General features: G+C 36.6%; 1 protein-coding gene and 1 pseudogene across 3 annotated transcripts in view; both read left to right on the top strand.

Annotated features, from left to right (window-relative positions):
- LOC108317056 overlaps positions 1-6,707 on the top strand; it is a 170,250-nt pseudogene extending 163,543 nt beyond the window's left edge.
- SUPT3H (SPT3 homolog, SAGA and STAGA complex component) overlaps positions 1-21,187 on the top strand; it is a 336,984-nt gene that overhangs the window by 120,670 nt on the left and 195,127 nt on the right. The gene's annotated exons all lie outside the window — the stretch shown is intronic.

The following is a 21,187-nucleotide window of genomic DNA, read 5'->3' as shown; positions in this document are numbered from 1 at the left end:
TTTAAGTTATTTGTTTTACCATAGTTAAATTTCTGGTATATTGCCTGACACATTCATTCATTCATTCAATAAGTAACATATTGAGTGTCTATTCTAATGATAGCTGCTTGGATGCATAGTAGGGTAAGATGTGATTCCCAACCTCAATAATTTACAGGTAAGTAATGGAGGAAGGAAAGGAGCTCTACCCTGACAGTACAGTTCTATCACCTATTCCCTAGTGCTATAGACATTCTGAGAACCAGGGGATTCAGGAAGGTTTCCCTGAGGATATGAAACTTGAGCAGAGTTTCAAAGGTTGAATAGGAGTTTGCTAGACAAAATTGGAAAGATTATTCCAACCTTGTAAAGCATTCAAAGGCATACAAAGCAGGATTTGTGTAGCGAACTTTTAGCTCTGCAGTGAACAGTGCTTAGGGGTGGGGTTGGAGATGATAATAGAGATTTGCACAGAGCTTTAAGAAATCAGTGAATGGACACTACCATTACATGAACACTGCACTGCCTCTACTACTACTATTTTATTGGCAGCATTATCATGTAGATGGTTAGATGAATGGGAGGGAACTGTATCGGCTTAATTTGAATGAAATAATTCATCCCTCTTTGTTACAAATAAAAGTATAGGAAGCAATGTCCTTTTCTTGACCTACATACCTGAGATTAATAAATTCTGTTAACATGTTACGTATTTCGGAGTTTCTCATTTTAGAAAGGCAGTAAGGGGTCCTTGAAAGCCATGAGTTGTTTGTAGCTTCAGTTCATTTAGTCAGTTTTATTCATAATGAGTAAAAGCTGAATTTCAATGTCTATCATGCCCCGACAAGGATAAATTTGAAATTAGTGAAAGCTGAATTAATGTGATTTTATCAAATAGTAATTGTGTATAGCTATAATCAGATCATATTTGTTTGTGAATTTCTCTCCTTTTTTATTTTCCAGCCTTTAATATATGTATAGTCTCTTACAATAGAATAGTCTCCTTGAAGGCAAGCTGGGACATTTTTACTTTCCATGTTTTCACCTCTTTTTATTCTTCTTTTATTTCTAATTCTAAATAACATCTAATATTGTGTCTAAGTATAGAATAAATGTTCAGAATTTATGTCATGAAGGGATTTTTAACTTATATGTAAGTCTCATCATTACTCCCTGTGGGAATTTTGCCTGAGGAGGAAAACGACTGTGCTAAAACTAACATTGTCACGTACTGTGCTCACTATCTGGGTGGCCGGATCATTCATACAACAAACCTCAGCGACACGTAGCTCACCCATGTAACAAACCTGTACATATATCCCTGACACTGAAATAAAGGTTGAAAAAAATTAATAAAGCCATTTATTTCTATTTGTGTGCATTTGTCATTTCATTTTCATGGAGAACAAAATTAAATAGTTATTAATTAAGTTAAAGATTTTTTACTATTTTTGTAATCTTCCTTGGTTTTCGTGTGTGTGTGTGTGTGTGTGCGCGCGCGTGTGCGTGTGAAAGATGTAAGGCTCCCAGAAAAATATACTTTTTATGGGATAGTTCAAATAACCAATGAGACAGAAAAGATTATTTTTTTCATATATGCTGTATTGCTTTAAATATTTAGAAAGGGTGGACACTGCCCTTTTGTAAAAATCGTTTGAATTAAATGTTGAGAAAGGGTAATTTTTTTTTTTTTTTTTTTTGAGATGCAGTCTGTCGCCTGGGCTGGAGTGCAATGGCGCTATCTCGGCTCACCGCAACCTCCACCTCCTGGGTTCAGGCAATTCTCCTGCCTCAGCCTCCTGAGTAGCTGGGATTACAGGCACGCACCACCATGCCCAGCTAATTTTTTGTAGTTTTAGTAGAGACGGGGTTTCACCGTGTTGACCAGGATGGTCTCCATCTCTTGACCTCGTGATCCACCCGCCTCGGCCTCCCAAAGTGCTGGGATTACAGGCGTGAGCCACCACGCCCGGCCGAAAGGGTAATTTTTTAATAAAAATAAATAGTTATAGGTATATAACTTAGCTACTAGCAATTTTCCCTTATAACACCAGATATGAATATCTGCTGTATTCCAGACATAGAGTAAGCAGCCATAGTATGTTCTGGGCATGGATTTACCACTATAAGGAGGGATAGACTGAATGAATTTTTTAAACGTTTGACATTTTAAAAATCTTTCTTAAATTTAAATTTTTTATTCTATGCTATACTGTATCTATATTTTTAACATAACATTTATACTTTACTCTCTAATATAGTTGACACTTCTGGAAGGTGTGCTGCCCGCTTATTCATCACCTTGTTTTACTCTTGTGTGTAGGCCTGCATACCGTGGTATCTTTATATCCTTGTAGGATGAGCCCATAATCATCTCATAACCCTAAGAAGGAGTAGCCATTATTATCTGATATTTGAAATGAGGAGTTTGGAACCCAGAAAAATTACTGAGTCCTGAGAATATACAGATATCTTTGCAATATCCTGTTGGCAGGAGTCACTTAATTTTATCTGTGTTCAGGGCTACTGACTAGTGAGGAAGAAATGTTTTGATGTTAAATAAGAAAGAAAAAGAAAATGAAAGGTAAGAATAAAGGCATGTTTTCTTTTTGCATTTTCCACTGCTCCTGGAAATTTCTATTTCAAAAGCAATTTTTCTGATTAGGAAAGTTTTCCATTAATTAATTTTGAAGGTTTATAAACAAATAGCCAACACTTCCCTGCATCAGTTGGTGACTGCCTTTTTTTGTCTTCACTCATTCATTCTTGTTTCTGTTTTACCATGGTCATCTCACAGTTTCTCATACAGACCAAGTTATTTGCTGTCCAGAGGTTTTTGGACATGTTCTTCCCTCTACCTGGTGTGCTGCTCACCACGACTCTCTCGCCACAAGTGAATGCCCATTGAATAACCAGAGCCCTATAATCCTTTAGGTTTCAACTCTCAGCTAAAAGCTCACCCACTTAGAAAGGCATTCCTTGACACCATTGTTTTAAGTGCTGTTTCGGTGAACTGGGTTTTTAATATTACTTATTATGACTTGCAAATCTTTCCTTTATTGATTTATTTATTCCCCACCATAGCGGAAGCCCCTTGAAGCTAGGGATATTGCAGCATTTTTATCATGATGGCACCCTGGCTCCTAACACAGTGTTTAGTGTATAGTGGGCACTCAGGCAATCAGTAAGTATGGTTGAAAAATAAATGAAAACAAATTGAAAACTAAAGCTCACTTTAGTCTTGCTTCTCTAGGACAAAAGAGAAAGTAGCCACCAGTTCTATGGTGAGATTTGTTTGCTGAAATTTGAAATGGAAGAAATAAATTGCTCATTGAGAGCTTGGGATCCAATTTCTTGGCTTCATATATAAGGGAGGGAAAAATCTCTCAAGGGAAGGAGAGAGAGATTATTCAGTTTAAAAGTAAAAGTTAAAAGCTTGTGACATAATGTGGGTTTGTAGTCTGAATTTCCTCATCATCATCAATATATTTAATTACACATGTTAAAGTTGTGGGGTTTCTCTGTTATTCAGCAGGATTATTGGTAATTAGTATTATTTGAGAGCAAAATGAGAACAGTAAAAACACAATATTTAGTGTATTGTTCAGAGTATGAATTTCTCTTTTACAAAAGTCGTTTTTGGGTTTTTTTGTTTTTGAAAATCAGTTCTGTGTTGGTAATGGTGAAAGCATTAAGAGAAAATAGGACTTGGCAAGTATATAGTTTGCAATTAACTGTCAACATTTCCAAATGCTGTCTTAACAATACTTCATACAGTTGTGTCAAAACTTTCAAGCAACTAATCACTTCTTATTGAGAGTATTCTTAATCTGCGTATACAAATATAGATTGTGTAAAGTCTGAGTTCATGTTCAGTACTGCTTGTTTCATTTTACTTTATAGTACAGCATTTTTTCCTCCCACTATATAGTTTTCATATTCTCTCTACAATACAGTAGACCAGGGGTCAGCACACTATAGCCCATGGGCCAAATATGGCCCTTTGCTTATTTTTGTATATGGAATTTTGTCAGAACACAGCCATACTCATTCACTTATGTATTATTTATGGCTGGTTTCATGCTACAACAGCAGAGTTGAATAGATGAAACAGCATATGGCCTAAAAAGCTGATGATATTTATTATTTGGCTCTTTATATAAAAAGTTTGCCAAACCCTGCTGCAGATGGTATAAGGGCAGTTACTATGTGATCACTGTTCATCCCCTAAGCCCCTGACACAGTCTGACCAACTGCAAAATTCTGTTGCCAGTTTAAAAAGCTGAAAACCTTTATTCTTATTTATGTAACGGTTGTCCCAATCTGGAATATCTTGTACATTTTATTCAAGCATGGGAAAAATAAGCCCTATTTATCCATCAAAAATTTTTTGGCTGTGATTAGGTCAGAGTGTTTTTGTTTTTATTTTGTTTTGTTTCGAGATAATGTCTCACTCAGTCACCCAGGCTGGATTGCAGTGGCGTGATCTCGGCTCACTGCAGTGGAACCTCCGCCTCCTGGGTTCAAGTGATTCTTGTGCCTCAGCCTCCCAAGTAGCTAGGACTACAGGCATGTGCCACCACGCCCAACTAATTTTTATATTTTTAGTAAAGACAAGGTTTTACCATGTTGGCCAGGCTGCTCTCAAACTGCTGACCTCAAGTGATCTAGCTGCCTTGGCCTCTCAAATTGCTGGGATTACAGGCATGAGCCACCACACCCCACCCAGAGTTGTATTTTTTAAAGTAAGATTATGGAAACAGATTTCAGAGCAAAAATTCAATTCTTTAATAGTACAGAAATACTCATATATCAATCCAAGCAGTTTTTTTTAAATTCCTTTTATTTTGACATTTTGCTATTTTGTTGTTGATTTTTTGTTTAAAGCCTATCACACGTACTACAGCAAAGGAGATTTGAAATGTTTGGACAATACCCATCCACATATTAAAACACTTTTCTTCCCAGAGGAAGTATAGTAATTTATTCTTTTAGGAGTGTTGTGACTTAAATGCGTCTTTTTCTTCCTGTTTCTTGATCCAGTGTAATTAAATAATAGATTTGATTTCATAACTTTTCAGAAGCAATAAAGAGGAAATTATGTTCAGCAGATTTGTTTATTTTTTTCTGTGCCCTTCCAAAGTTTAAATGGGATCCTTTTTCCTTGCACTAATGGGAAGTGAAATAGCTCTTTCAAATCAATGTCCTTGAAAAATGAGTGTTAATTTAAAAATACACCTTAAAGAACAGAAACATAATTTTTTCCCTTGAAATGTCTGATGATTAAATCTAGTTAGATGCTATTTGGAAATAATACCAAGATTTTAATAGCTGTTCAATTATTTAAAAATCAGTGCCGTGTAATATATACACCCATTAAAGTATAATGTAATAAATTTTCAAATTAGTCCTTATCTAGTAAGTTTTAGTTTTTATACCAAGGTGTAATACACCTTTAAATTTTTTCCAAAAGAATTTTCTTCAAATTGTATATGTATATCGTATGTGCTGTATTCACTTATCTTGTTTATATTGAGAAATATTTTTCTCCTAGTGTTATTTAAAAAAATTGCAAAATTATAGAAGTCCTAGTAACTTAAACAATATAACCAGAGGAGTCTTTCCTATTTACATATGAGATAGCTGTTTGTATGTTTTAAAGCCAAAAGTGGACTCAATCACTTACTAACCAATATTATTTAATGTTTCTACGTACAGTGAAGTGGAAATAATCCATTCTGATTATTATGGAAAATGATGTAAAAACAAAAAGTATGAATAGCTCTCAATATGAATAGCTACTCTAATTATTAGGCAATGTGAGCTGTTTGTAGGTTTTATACACACAGCTCTTTTCATCCATTTTGATTTCACGACTTGTCATATGTTTTCTAATGCCAGTAACACCTATCTGAAAGAAGAAAGTATTTTGATTTTTGGAGGGACTTGATGAATTAATTTGAGTACCCTCTGAACAAGCCAGCTAGCAGTTTCTCTTTCAGTCTCAGGGAGATAAATTTGAGACTATTCATAGCATAAGTAAAACTTGAGTAATTTTTATAAATGAACTACATATTTTTAGGGTATTTTTATTCTTTTTAATTTTTCTTTGATTTGTCATGAATGTCTTTGAGACTCTAATGAGACTGTGGATTTCCTCCCATCTAATACAACATTTTACATATAATTTCAGAAAGTCCATGAGCCCCAGTTAAAATCTCCTCAGTGATAAAATATTTACATGATTAAGCTTGTCCTTTAAACTTGAAGATTTAGTTTAAAAGCATTAACTGTATAACTGAATTAGTTTAAAAGACATAAAAGTCTTTCTGCCTCTGCTGCTGCTGTGGCTCTTGTGAAAAAGCTTGTGGTGAAGGGGGCAAAAAAAAGCAGGTTCTGAAGTTCACTCTTGAAGGCACCTACCCTGTAGAAAATGGCGTCATGGATGTTGCCAATTTTGAGCAGTTTTTGCAAAAGAGGATCAAAGTGAACACAAAAGCTGGGAACCTTGGTGGAGGGGTGGTGATCATCAAAAGGAGCAAGAGCAAGATAACCATGACATCGAGGTGCCTTTCTCCAAAAGATATTTGAAATATCTCACAAAAAAATATTTGAAGAAGAATAATGTACCTGATTGGTTGCACATAGTTGCTAACAGCAAACAAAGTTAAGAATTACATTACTTCTAGATTAACCAAGATGAATAAGAGGAGGAAGACGAGGATTAAATTTCATTTATCTGGAATATTTTGTTAGTGTTCTTGAATAAAACTTGGGAACAAAAAAAAAGAATAATAAAAGTTAATTGTAGAGAATTTAATACAGAAAGTTATAGAAAATAAAAATTATATATGATTTTACCATCTAGATACAACTACTTAATGTTTTTAAGAATTTTCTTCTTTTTCAATAAGTAAAATTTTACTTTCATAAAATTTGCTTGACTACTATACATACAAATTGTGATCTACTGTTTTAATAATTTATTATTAGGAACCTCTCCTGTTGCCAAATATACTTAAAAACATTTTTCTTAATAGCAGTGTAATATTCCATTGTAAATGACCTACCTCCTATTACTGGCAGTGTGTGCCTTTCCAGTGTTTCACTGTTTTAAATAATATGTAAAATAACATTCATGTTCATAAATTATAATCAATACCTGATTAATTTCCTAGATAGGGGCCTAGAAATCAAATTATGGAGTGAAGAGTGTTAACTACTTTAGTAGACGATTTGAAATTGCCCTCCAAGACATGGTATCCCTCTAGCAGTGAATGAAGTTGCCTTCAGAATGTCATCCTGCCAAGAATGTTACCATTTTTTAAATCTGCTAATTTAAGACAAATGAAGTGATAATTTATAGTTGTTTTAATTTGTATTTTTATCACATAGCCAGTTATGTTCTTAAGTGAACATATATGCATACACACACACACACACACACACACACACACACACACACACACACACTCTTAAGTTCTGGGACACATGTGCAGAACGTGCAGGTTTGTTACATAGGTGTATACTTCCCATAGTGCTTTGGGACACCCATTAACCCGTCGTCTACATTAGGTATTTCTCCTAATGCAATCTCTCCCTTAACTCCCCAAATGCCAACAAGCCCCAGTGTGTGATATTTCCCTCCCCGTGTCCGTGTGTTCTCATTGTTAGACTCCTAGTTATGAGTGAGAACGTATGGCGTTTGATTTTCTGTTCCTGTATTAGTTGGCTGAGTGTGATGGTTTCCAGCTTCCTCCTTGTCCCTGCAAATGACATGAACTCATTCTTTTTTATGGCTGCATAGTATTCCATAGTATATATGTGCTACATTGTCTTTATCCAGTCTATCATTGATGGGCATTTGGATTGGTTCCAAGTCTTTGCTATTGTGAATAGTGCTGCAATAAACATGCATGTGCATGTGTCTGTATAATTCTGTATATACCCAGTAATGAGATTGCTGGGTCAAATGACATTTTCTGATTCTAGATCCTGAAGTAGTCGCCACACTGTCTTCCATAGTGGTTGAACTCATTTACACTCCCACCAACAGTGTAAAAGCACTCCTATTTCTCTACATCCTCTCCAGCATCTGTTGTTTCTTGACTTTTTAATGATCACCATTCTAACTGGTGTGAGATGGTATCTCAGTGTGGTTTTGATTTGCATTTCTCTAATGACCAGTGATGATGAGCTTTTTTTTCACGTTTGTTGGCTGCACAAATGTCTTCTTTTGAGAAGTGTCTGTTCATATCCTCTGCCCATTTTTTGATGAGGTTGTTTGGTTTTTTTCTTGCAAATTTGTTTAAGTTATTTATAGATTTTGGATATTAGACCTTTGTCAGATGGATAGATTGCAAAAATTTTCTCCAATTCTATAGGTTGCCTATTCACTCTGATGATAGCTTCCTTTGCTCTGCAGAAGCTCTTTAGTTTAATTAGATCCCATTTGTCAATTTTGGCTTTTGTTGCCATTGCTTTTGGTGTTTTTGTCATGAAGTCCTTCTTATGCCTATGTCCTGAATGGTATTGCCTAGGTTTTCTTCTATGGTTTTTATGGTTTTAAATCTTAAGTTTCAGTCTTAAATCCAACTTGAGTTTTTTTTTTTTTTTTTTTTTTAAGGTGGTCTAGTTTCAGTTTAATGCATATGGCTAGCCAGTTTTCCCAATACCCCTTATTAAATAGGGAATCCTTTCCCTGTTGCTTGTTTTTGTCAGGTTTGTCAAAGATAAGATGGTTGTAGATGTGTGGTGTTATTTCTGAGGCCTCTGCTCTGTTCCATTGATCTATATCTGTTTTTGTACCAGTACCATGCTGTTTTCATTATTGTATCCTTGTAGTATAGTTTGAAGTCAGGTAGTGTGATGCCTCCGGCTTTGCTATTTTGCTTAGGAATATCTTGGCTATACAGGCTCTTTTTTGGTTTCATATGAAATTTAAAGTAGTTTTTTCTAATTATGTGGAGAAAGTCAATGACGGCTTGATGGGAATAGCATTGAATCTATAAATTACTTTGGGCAGTATGGCCATTTTCACGATATTGATTCTGTCTATCCATGAGCATAGAATTTTTTTCCATTCGTTTGTGTCCTCTTATTTCCTTGAGCAGTTGTTCGTAGTTCTCCTTGAAGAGGTCCTTCACATCCCTTGTAAGTTGTATTCCTAGGTATTTTATTCTCTTTGTAGCAATTGTGAATGGGAGTTCTCTCATGATTTGACTCTCTGTTTGTCTATTGTTGGTGTATAGTAATGCTGGTGATTTCTGCCCTTTGATTTTGTACCCTGAGACTTTGCTGAAGTTGCTTATCAGATTAAGGAGTTTTTGGGCTGAGATGATGGGGTTTTCTAAATATACAGTCGTGTCATCTGCAAACAGAAACAGTTTGCCTTCCTTTCTTCCTATTTGAATGCCCTTTGCTTCTTTCACTTGCCTGATGGCCCTGGCCAGATCTTCCAATACTGTGTTGAATAGTAGTGAGAGAGGGCATCCTTGTCTTGTGCTGGTTTTCAAAGGGAATGCTTCCAGCTTTTACCCATTCAGGATGATACTGGCTGTGGGTTTGTCGTAAATAGCTCTTATTATTTTGAGATTCATTCCATCAGTACCTACTTTATTGAGTGTTTTTCACATGAAGGGGTGTTGAATTTTTTCAAAGGCCTTCTCTGCGTCTATTGAGATAATCGTGGTTTTTGTCATTGGTTCTTTTATGTGATGAATTACCTTTATTGATTTGCATGTGTTGAACCAGCCCTGCATCCCATGGATGAAGCTGACTTGTTCCTAGTGGATAAGCTTTTTGATGTACTGCTGGATTCCATTTGCCAGTATTTTACTGAAGATTTTTCGAATCAGTGTTCATCAGGGATATTGGCCTGAAATTTTCTTTTTTGTTGTGTCTCTGCTAGATTTTGGTATCAGGATGATGATGACCGCATAAAATGAGTTAGGGAGGAGTCACTCTTTTTCTGTTGTTTGGAAGAGTTTCAGAGGAATGGTACTAGCTCCTCCAAATACCTCTAGTGGAATTTGGCAGTCACTCTGTCTGGTCCTGGGCTGGTTTTCTTTGGTAGGCTATTAATTACTGCCTCATTGGACTATTCAGGGATTCACCTTCTTCCTGGTTTAATCGTAGAAGGGTGTATGTGTCCAGGAATTTATCCATTTCTTCTAGATTCTCTAGTTTATTTGCTTAGAGGTGTTTATTGTATTCTGTGATGGTGATTTGTATTTCTGTGGGATCAGTGGTGATATCCCCTTTATCATTTTTTATTGCATCTATTTGGATCCTCTTTTTTTCTCCTTCATTAGCCTGACTAGCAGTCTATTTTGTTAATGTTTTCAAAAACCTGGATTCATTGATTTTTTTTTTTGAAGGGCTTTTTGTGTCTGTATTTCCTATAGTTCTGCTCTGATCTTAGTTATTTCTTGTCTTCTGCCAGCTTTTGAATTTGCATGCTCTTGCTTCTCTAATTTTGTTAATTGTGATGTTAGGGTGTCAATTTTAGATCTTTCTCACTTTGTCCTGTGGGCATTTAGTATTATAAATTTTCCTGTAAACCCTGCTTTAGGTGTGTCCCAGAGATTCTGGTACATTGTATCTTTGTTCTCATTAGTTTTAAAGAACTTATTTATTTCTGCCTTAATTTCGTTATTTACCCAGTAGTCATTCAGGAGCAGCTTGTTCAGTTTCCATGTAGTTGTGCTGTTAGGAGTGAGTTTCTTAATCCTGAGTTCTAATTTGATTGCACTGTGGGTTGAGAGACTCTTTGTTATGATTTCCATTCTTTTACATTTCCTGAGGAGTGTTTTACTTAAAATTATGTGGTCAATTTTAGAATAAGTGCTACATGGTGCTGAGAAGAATGTATATTCTTTTGAGTTCGGTAGAGAGTTCTGTAGATGTCTATTAGGTCCTCTTGGTCCAGAGCTGAGTTCAAGACCTGAATATCCTTGTTAATTTTCTGTGTTGATCTGTCTCATATTGACAGTGGGGTGTTAAAATCTCCCACTATTATTGTGTGGGTGTATGTCTCTTTGTAGGTCTCTAAGAACTTCCTTTATGTATCTGGGTGCTCCTGTATTATTGCATATATATTTAGGATAGTTAGCTCTTCTTGGTGCATTGATCCCTTTACCATTATATAATGCCCTTCTTTGTATTTTTTGATCTTTATTGGTTTAAAGTCTGTTTTATCAGAGACTAGGATTGCAACCCCTGCTATTTTTTTGCTTTCCATTTGCTTGGTAAATATTCCTCCATCCTTTTATTTTGAGCCTATGTGTGTCTTTGCATATGGGATGGGTCTCCTGAATATAGCACACTGATGGGTCTTGACTCTTTTATCTAGTTTGCCTGTCTGTATCTTTTAATTGGGGCATTTAGTCCATTTACATTTAAGGCTAATATTGTTATGTGTGAATCTGACTTTGTCATTTTGATGCTAGCTGGTTATTTTGCCCATTAGTTGATGCAGTTTCTTCATAGTGTCAATGGTCTTTACATTTTGGTATGTGTTTGCAGTGACTGGTACTGGTTTTTCCTTTCCATTTTTAGTGCTTCCTTCAGGAGCTCTTGTGGTGACAAAATCTCTCAACATTTACTTGTCTGTAAAGGATTTTATTTCTCCTTCACTTATGAAGCGTAGTTTGACTGGATATGAAATTTTGGATTGAAAATTCCTTTCTTTAAGCATGTTGAATATTGGCCCCCATTCTCCTCTGGCTTATAGCGTTTCTGCAGAGGGATCCACTGTTATTCTGATGGGCTTTCCTTTGACCTTTTTCTCTGGCGGCCCTTAACATTTTTTTCTTCATATCTTTTTTTTTTTTTTTTCATCTCTCCCCGGCAGTCAAGCTATGTGGTTAGTCCCTTTCTTTTCCTTCATTTCAACCTTGGTGAGTGTGACAATTATGTGTCTTGTGTTTGCTCTTCTCCAGGAGTATCTTTGTGGTGTTCTCTGTATTTCCTGAATTTGAATGTTGGCCTGTCTTGCTACGTTGGGGAAGTGCCCCCGGATAATATCCTGAAGTGTGTTTTCCACCTTGCTTCCATTCAGGAACACCAGTCAAATGTAGGTTTGGTCTTTTCACATAATCCCATATTTCTTGGAGTCTTTGTTTGTTCCTTTCCATTCTTTTTTCTGTAACCTTGTCTTCATGCTTTATTTCATTAAGTTGATCTTCAGTCTCAGAGATTTTTTATTCCGCTTGATCCTTTTGGCTATTGATACTTGTGTGTGCTTCACAAAGTTCTTGTTCTGTTTTTCAGCTCGATCATGTCATTATTTTTTCTATAAACTGGTTATTTCAGCTCCATCATGTCATTTATGTTCTTCCTAAACTGGTTATTCCAGTTACCAGTTCCTGTAATCCTTTATCAAGTTGCTTAGCCTCCTTGCATTGGGTTAGAACATGCTCCTTTACTGTGGAGGAGTTTGTTATTACCCACCTTCTGTAGCCTACTCCTGTCAGTTCATCAAACTCATTCTCCGCCCAGGTTTGTTCCCTTGCTGGTGAGGAGTGGTGATCCTGTGGAGGAGAAGAGGCATTCTGGTTTTTGGAATTTTTAGCTTTTTTGTACCAGTTTTTCCTCATATTTTTGGATTTATCTACCTTTGATCTTTGATGTTGGTTACCTTCGGATGGAATTTTTGCATGGGCACCTTTTTTGCTGATGTTGATGTTATTGCTTTCTCTTCGTTTGTTCTCCTTCTAACAGGTCCCTCTTCTGCAGGTCTGCAGGAATTTGCTGGAGGTCCATTCCAGACCCTGTTTGCCTGGGTATCACCAGTGGAGGCTGTAGAACAGCAAAGGTTCTGGAAGCTTCATCCCAGAGGGGCACTCACCAGATGCCAGTCAGAGTTCTTCTGTATGAGGTGTCTGTTGACCTCTGCTGGGAGGTGTCTCCCATTCAGGAGGCACAGGGGTCAGGGACCCACTTAAGGAGTCAGTCTTTTTCTTTGCAGAGCCTGACCAATGTACTGGGAGATCCGCTGCTACCTTCAGAGCTGGCAGGCAGGAACATTTAAGTCTGCTGAAGGTGCACTCACAGGTGCCCCTTCCCCCAGGTGCTCTTTCCCAGGGAGATGGGAGCTTTTTCTATAAGCCCCTGACTGGGGCTGCTGCCTTTCTTTCAGAGATGCCCTGCTCAGAGAGGCAGAATACAGAGAGGCAATCTGACTACAGTGACTTGGCTTTGCAGAACTGTAGTGGTTTCTGCCCTGTCTGAGCTTTGTTTACATTGAGGGGAAAACCGCCTACTCAAGCCTTAGTAATGGCAGACACCCCTCCCCTCACCAATCTCGAGCGTCCCAAGTTGACTTCAGACTGCTGTGCTGGCAGCAAGAATTTCAAGCCAGTGAATCTTAGCTTGTGGACTCCATGGGGTGGGATCCGCTGAGCAAGACCACTTGGCTCCCTGGCTTTAGCCCCCTTTCCTGGGGAGTGAATGGTTCTATCTTGCTGGCATTCCAGGCACCACTGAGGTTTGAAAAAAAGAATTCCCGCAGCTAGCTCGGTGTCTGTCCAAACTGCTGCCCAGTTTTGTACCTGAAGCGCAGGTCCCTGGTGTTGTAAGCACACAAGGGAATTTCCTGGTCTGTGGGTTGCAAAGACCATGGCAAAAGGCCATGGGAAAAGCATAGTATCTGGGCTGGATAGCACTGTCTCTCATGGCTTCCCTTGGCTAGGGGTGGGAGATCCCCAGCCCCTTGTGCTTCGCAGGTGAGGTGATGCCCCATTCTGCTTCTGCTTACCTTCCTTGAGCTGCTCCTACTGTCTCACAGTCCCAGTGAGTTGAGCCGGGTACCTCAGTTGGAAATGTAGAAATCACCCGCCTTCTGCATTGGTCTTGTTGGGAGCTGCAGACTGTTGCTGTTCCTATTTTGCCATCTTGCCAGATGCCTATGTGAATTTTTTATTCGTATCCTTTTCCCGTTTTTTCTTTAGGATGTTGATTAGTTTCTATGAGCTCTTTATGTAGGTAAGATGGCAATGTTTTAACTCCTTTTATCTTTAGGATTTTGATTAGTTTCTATAAGCTCTTTATGTATGTAGGATGGCAATGTTTTAACTCCTTTTAAGATATTTTTAAGCTTATATCTTGTAATTCGGTTCATTTACTTATGCCAGAGTGTTAATTATAGACATCCACTTAACTGATTTTTTCCACTTTATTTTTTCTAACATTTCTGTCATTAGAAGGTTTTTCTTGAGATCAGATTAATAGTTGCATTATCTTTGTTTATTATATTTAAAATATACAGTTATAATTTATTGGGTTTTAAGGAATGAGATTATGATCTAACTTTGTGTATAATTATTTCTGTACACAGACATACGTACAAATAGTTTTATCTGAGTGTGGCACTGTATTCATATTATAAATGCCCTCTTTAAAGAGATACTTTCCTTTTTCCATATACCTCTTCTCATTCATCTCTAAACCCATGTTACTTTTCTAGTCATCCTTCCATATATTTCTCTATGTTTTAGTATTCATATCTAGATGTATGCATACATCTGTACAAATAACAGCATATGTAATGTTTTTCCTCATTATTGCTTGCTTTATAATAAATGGGATTATATTACACATAATTTCCTGTATCTTTTCTTGGTAAACGATACTTCATGGAAATATCTTCAAGTCAGCTACTTTCATTTTATTTAATGACTGTAGAATGTACGATGTTGTAGGTGTACCAAAATTTCTTTCCCCTGTTGATAAGCAGTCTTTGTTTTTATCATGTTTATTTGATTAGCATTAACATATATCACCAGATTGTTTTCCTAAGATGTTACAACAATTCTCATTCTGCAAATACTATTTCGTTATATCTGTGCTAGCGAGAGAAGTTGTGGCTTCTTTTAACTTTTGCCTGCATACTGGCTGTAAAGAAATATCTCATTTTCACTTTAATTTGCAATTCTCTGACTACTAATAACAGCATCTTCAATTTGGTTGGCGTTTGGATTTCCTCTTTGAATTGCCTGTTTCTGTCTTTGTCCATTTTTCTCTTGAATTATATTGTTACAAATTTCTCAAAGTTATGTTTAGTATAGATGTTATGTCTTTTAAATTTGCCTTGAAGAATATGCTACCGAAAGGTATTAAAGTGTTATGTAATTATGTGTATTTGTTTTCCTCTTTGAGCTTCCACCTGTCAATAAGGACATTTCCCGATAATTAGATTGTATCATTGAGTCCTGGATGATCTTAAACATTTTTTATTATTTCATTTTGGTTTTCTATGTAATAAACCACCTCAAAACATAGTGAGATTGAAAACAGAAATCATTTTATTATTGCTTATGGTTCAATGATTTGGCTCAGCTGGGGGTCCTGCTCGTTTTGCTTGATATCTCTCACATGGTTGTAGTAGGATGGCGCCTGGAACTACTAAATCATCTGGAATGTTCATGAGGATTCTTAGGAAAGCTGAGCTTCCCTCCTTCCCTAAACAGACTCGGGGCCTCTCTCAATCTGTTTCATGTAATTTGTCCAGCATGATGTTACATCTCACCACCAGGCTCCCAAATGCACAGAAGCGGAACCTGCAACAGCTTTTTATTGTCTAGGCGGGTAAATCCTGGAACATCACTTCTCCCACATTCTGTTGAATAGAGCAGGTCACAGGCCAGTCCAGATTCAATGCAGGAGATAACTACATGAGGGGTGGAATCCAGGAAGTGCTATCTCTGCAGGGGGTTGGGGATTTCCGGGATAGATCTGTAGAAACTATATAGCACAAATGTCTGCATTTTCTTTGTGGCCTTCTAGCCATGGAAAAGAATGTCTCCCTTGCCCTAGATTGTATACATAGTTTCCTAGATCTTCTTTTTGTCTTTTACATTTCAAATTTTTAATTCATCTGAGATTTATTTTTAAATATGGTATAAGATGAAATCTTCCCTTTTCCTCTTTAGTTAGCTGTGGTTAGCCAAACAATTGGTTATTTCTGTCTTCCCACTGAAATAAACTACCTCTTTTGTCTTAAATTCTCATATATTTCTATGTTATCATTCTGTTTGTCTACTTTCTGTTTCTCTTTTCTTTTTTTCTGTATCTTTTCTTTTCTCCCTCCATTTCTTACCTCTCTTCCACTGCAGCCGCTCCTACCAAAGTTTCCTGATACAATTATATCACAATTTTCAGTTAATTTATTGGTTATTGTTTTGACTCTGAAATCACCTGAATTCACAGCTGAGTTGTATATGGTACTATATTTGCATTTTCTTATAATTTTGTTTCGTTTTCTTCGCAACAATTATCTTATTCATTTGTTTAGCTTTCTAGGTCTCAGTAATTCATACCCAGCTCTCAGTGTGAGTCTCTTGTCAATATAAATAAAACAAGTATTTCCCACAATATTATCTTTTGGGGGAATAGGTCTCCTAGATTCTGTCTGCTTGCTTTGGAAGTTGCTCTTTAAGCTTGCGGCACACCCATCCTGGGATCTACCCTTACATCTTGGGGACTTCCTCTATTCCATTTGGGACCCCTTATGTCCTACCTTACTACTTAGGCATAAACCAACAAAAGTAATTTTTCTACTTGGATTTATTACCTTATTTTGCTGGGACACATTCTGTTCTTCCTGAGAAAGAGTCCATGAGTGGTGAATTTTTATATAGGTTGCATGTCTTAAACTACCTTCACAGGTTTTTGAACAGTTTGGTTGTGTGTGAAAACTTTTAGATTAGAAATTATTTTTCCTCAGATTTTGAAGGCTTTTTGTTATTATTATTTTCTGGTGTTTAAAGCCACTGTTGAGATGGCATTCTAACTGTTTAAGCCTTACTCATGACCTCTTCGTTTCTTACCTGTTTTTAGTATTACTGTTCATCAGAATTTTGAAATTTCACAATATGTCTAGAATGTTACACATGCATGTCATGCCCCCTCCCCCGCCAACCTTGGCTACGTTTCTGATCTCATTCCCAGTCCCTCTTCTGTCTCTCAGTATGCTGTAGCCATATTAGCCTCCTTCCCTTTTCCTCCAACATGTTCAAGCAAAGTCTTGCCTTAGAACCTTTGCACTTGCTATTCCCTCTGCATGGAATGTTCATGATTACCTCATATAAAGTAATTCACAAACTGCCTTCACCTGATCCTGCCTACTCTGCTTATTTGGCATAGCAATTATTGTGACATTGCAAGTTGTTTATTATTTGTCCTCCTGACCACTAAACTATAAGCTTCATGACAACGTGGGCATTATCTGTTTTTATTCAATGCTGTGTCCCTGCCATCGAGAATTCTGTTGGATTCTCAATATGAATAAGTGAATGTGACTTCGTAGGATCTCTTTTCATCCATTGTGCCTGGCAATTATAGTAGTAGATTCAGTTTGAAAACTTTGCTTCTTCATTTCTGGGAAATTTTTCTTTTCTTTGTCTTCCAGAACATCTGTTTTGGGATATTAGAACTGTATTAATCCTCTAACTTTCTTACCTTTCTTCTTTTTCATTTTTTGTCTTAGCTAATTACTAATACATGGTATACTAGGATTAAGTGTTTTAAGAGAAGCAAATTGGAAAGTAAGTTGTCTACCCACAGTTATTTCTCAGTCTATAATAACTATTTACCTTTATCAATTAACAGTGTCACTAAAATAAATACTGTTTTGGATGATTTTCCCTTCTAATTCGTATCTGTGACTGTGGCAGTACATTAACCAAACAGATTTTTAAAATACATGATATAAATATTGATGGAGGTAGGGAAGTTACCGGAGTCTGTAAATGAATGACATTGGTATCCAGTTAAGTTGGGTTAACGATTTCCAACTAAGCTCCACCTCCACCCTTACCTAGAAAGGAGTCAGAGTGCTAGTGGTTTTCACATTACCTCTCCATACAACCTTTTGGGCATAAAATAGTGAGGATACAAATGAAATGAATATTTCTTGAAAGTCTGATAATAAAGAGCACCAGACACTTTGTATATGCAGCTTAATATGGTCCATACACACTCCTGAAGTGCAGGTATCATTGGAGATTCAAGGTAAAAGACATCAGTTACCTAGCACAAAGTCACATAGCCAGTGTCAGGTCTAATCCATCACCTGAAAACTCTGAATTTAATGAAAGTCTTAGTAATGCATTTTAAGAGTACATCTGATACAAACCATATGAAAAATTCTTAACCCTACACTAAAACCAGAACATGTTTATATAGAAATATTTACAGAAATTTATTAGAGACTTTAAAAACTCCAGAGAAACTGTATTAAACTAATCCTGTGTACGTTCTATAGCATACTAGAAGTTGATTGGTCAGATTACAGAATTTTACGTATTTAAATAACTAGCTTCCATGAGTAAACTATTAAATATTAGTTTCCTAAGGAAAATGGGAAAAGCTATCTCTACTAGCTGTCGACTACAGTGAAGACCAGGGAGTTATTGTCTGATAGATTTGTTCAAATCCTATTTTTGTCATTTAGATGTTCTCAACTACAGGTTTCTTATCTGGAAAATATCTATTAAAAATCTGTAAAATACTGATATCACCTACCATAACGTTTTTGCAAGGGTTAGTAGAACTAACAATTTTGTAAAAATAATGTAAAGTGTCAGAAATTTCATATTGTATTCAACAAATGCATTTGTGTTCTTGTTACTCTTATTATTGGTGTTGTCCTTCTTAAATTAAGCCTTGGAATCTGGAATTAACAATTTTCATCACTGGACCATACTGTTTATCTGGTGATGGTCACTTCCCACCATTTGTGTTTTTAAATAGTCTGAACAGAACTATTTTTAAAGAGGACTAAAACATTCTGCTTTAAGTGTTTTATGTGGAAAGTGACCCTGGTGAGGCTATTCTTGATAATTCTAAAGACTTATATGACACTGGATATCTTTCTTTCTCCCTCTAGATTCTTTTTTCACCTTTTGTTCTTTTCTGTGTTCCAGGAGGCTAGTCTCTTTGGATCTCTCTTGTCTTCTGACTTCTGGTTGATTTTGGCCTGTGGGAGGCACCTGGAGAGCTCTGAGATGAGGATGAATGTAAGGTCAGGGTTCATTGTATCCCTATCAGGTGGGCTTCTCTAGCTTCCAGGTTCAGGTAACAGGTGACTCCCTCTTAACCTCTAAGCCTAAGTTTAGTAATAGTTTCATGCTGTTGTTGGAGAGGGAGGGGAGGTAGGATGGTGAGGAGGTACCACAATCTCCCCCACATTTTTTATAAACAGTTCCTGTATTAAGCTTTTCTTCAGCTGTATATTTTAACTATGCTGTTTCCCTCCAAGCCCCTAACATACATATATGCAAATCAATATTAATACTTCCAATGGGGTCATCCCCAAAGATGCCCTAGAAACACATATATTAGCCGAGATTGAGCCAATTAAATTCTGAAAATTGAATTTTTTCCGAATCCTGATGACTTGGAGGCATAATCTGATTTTCCTTCAGGCTTAAAATTCATCATGGCTAGTATCTAACTGAACACTAACTCAAGATGGGTAGAAATATTTTCTTTAGATATTTTAGAGAATCTGTGGCAGTGTCTTTGAGACACTTAAAATCCATAACGTTAGTATAGTCTGGCTTTCTTGTGCAGCTTTTGGAAAGATGTTAACTTCACACACTCCTCAACATAGTATGTAATTTATGATACCTATCTTGCGGTTCTGTGATTTCCAGCATAAACTCATTGAAATTAGTTTAGAATAAACTTTTCATAGTAATAGTCATAATATCTGCTGCCCTTTATTGTGCCTCTTAAGAGTAATCAGTCTATAAGCTATGTGAGGTGAAGGGCAATGTTTACATTTGTTTTCTTCTTGTTTTTGTTGTTTGCTTACTTGCTTTGCTTTGCTTCTGATTAGCATAATTTCCATTCTCAGCCCTACTATTGACCTATCCTACGTGCTCAGTAAGTATATATTGAAGAAACAAAGAGGGTGCCAGTGTTTAACTGAAAATAATAGCTTTTCACAATCTCCATGCTTGCTTATTTTATTTTAGCTTCAATCACAATACATTAGTTTGAAGATTTGTCCATCTATGACTTCTCTTTTATAAAATTACTGCCCTAAGAATCACAAGATAGAAATAAAAGGTTAATATCTATTGGGCTGTTATTATATTTCAGGCATTATCTTTTTTCTGATTCCACTCCCCTTACATGTGCTTGTTAACATACCTGCAAGGAAACTGGTATTACTCCTACATTTGCTTTTTTGTTTTGGTGAGTTGGTACAGTCTTCACTATATTAAGTTACATTCACGCAGAGCCCACAGCAGGATCCAGCAGTGCTCAGCCTTCCTATTATACTTTTTGTGCCCATTCCCCTACATCTGTCATACAGCTTAGAGTCTTCAGAGGCTTTTGCTGAATTGCTTAAATACTTGTTTCAGCTCAGTCTAACACACATTAATGGAGAGTTTGTATCCTAGCAGAAAGGAAGCGCCTTCTTATAAAGAAATATTTGTAGAGTGATAGGTAGTAAGCTGGCTGAAGTTATATGAGGACCTGGGCAGTACAATGGAAAGGGAGTGCTTAGGTCTGTGCATGTGTTAGAGAAGACCTCAAAGAGGCAGTGACATCTCACATTTTTGAAGGTTATGAGGTTCCATCTTTGTGCTGTTTGCTTTCTTAGAAAGTAACTGCATGAGTGTTGAATAATTATATCATTTTATCCTAATGTGAATGAATCTCTATGAATATCCTGATTTTGGTTTTGGTGACCAGAGCTAAACAGCTAAACATTTTCTCAGCCTACCAAATTATTAGTGGAATCCCTTTTCCTTTTCTATATATATTGCTGTTTTACCTTCTCCCTAACCAAAAATGAGCCATCCCTAAGCAATACTTATGCAGGTATAGTGTTTTATAGTCCTCTATTTGTCTTTACTACATTATTTCATTTGATCTTTACAGTGATCTGTGAGTGTAATAAAATCTGTGCTTTGTCACCTTCTTGAGCTCTTTTTAATAACCTGATAGTGAAATATGGAACTGACATCTGAGCTTAGGGAAACCTGACTTTTCATTTCGTTTTACATATGCTACATCTAATTTGATAAATACTGTATACAACATGTATTGGTTTTCCTATGCAAGCAATCTTTGGATACAGAATTTGAATAAGGACTACTTTCTCTGACACACCGAGGGAGAAGTATATACAAATCATCTCTGTTCATCATGTGATGAAAGCATAGGGCAGATGAGAATTGGATAGAGACCA

The sequence above is a fragment of the Cebus imitator genome, unplaced genomic scaffold (assembly GCF_001604975.1).
Source record: "Cebus imitator isolate Cc_AM_T3 unplaced genomic scaffold, Cebus_imitator-1.0 Scaffold197, whole genome shotgun sequence".
Lineage (NCBI taxonomy): Eukaryota > Metazoa > Chordata > Mammalia > Primates > Cebidae > Cebus > Cebus imitator.
This window is presented reverse-complemented; position numbering and strand designations above follow the sequence as displayed.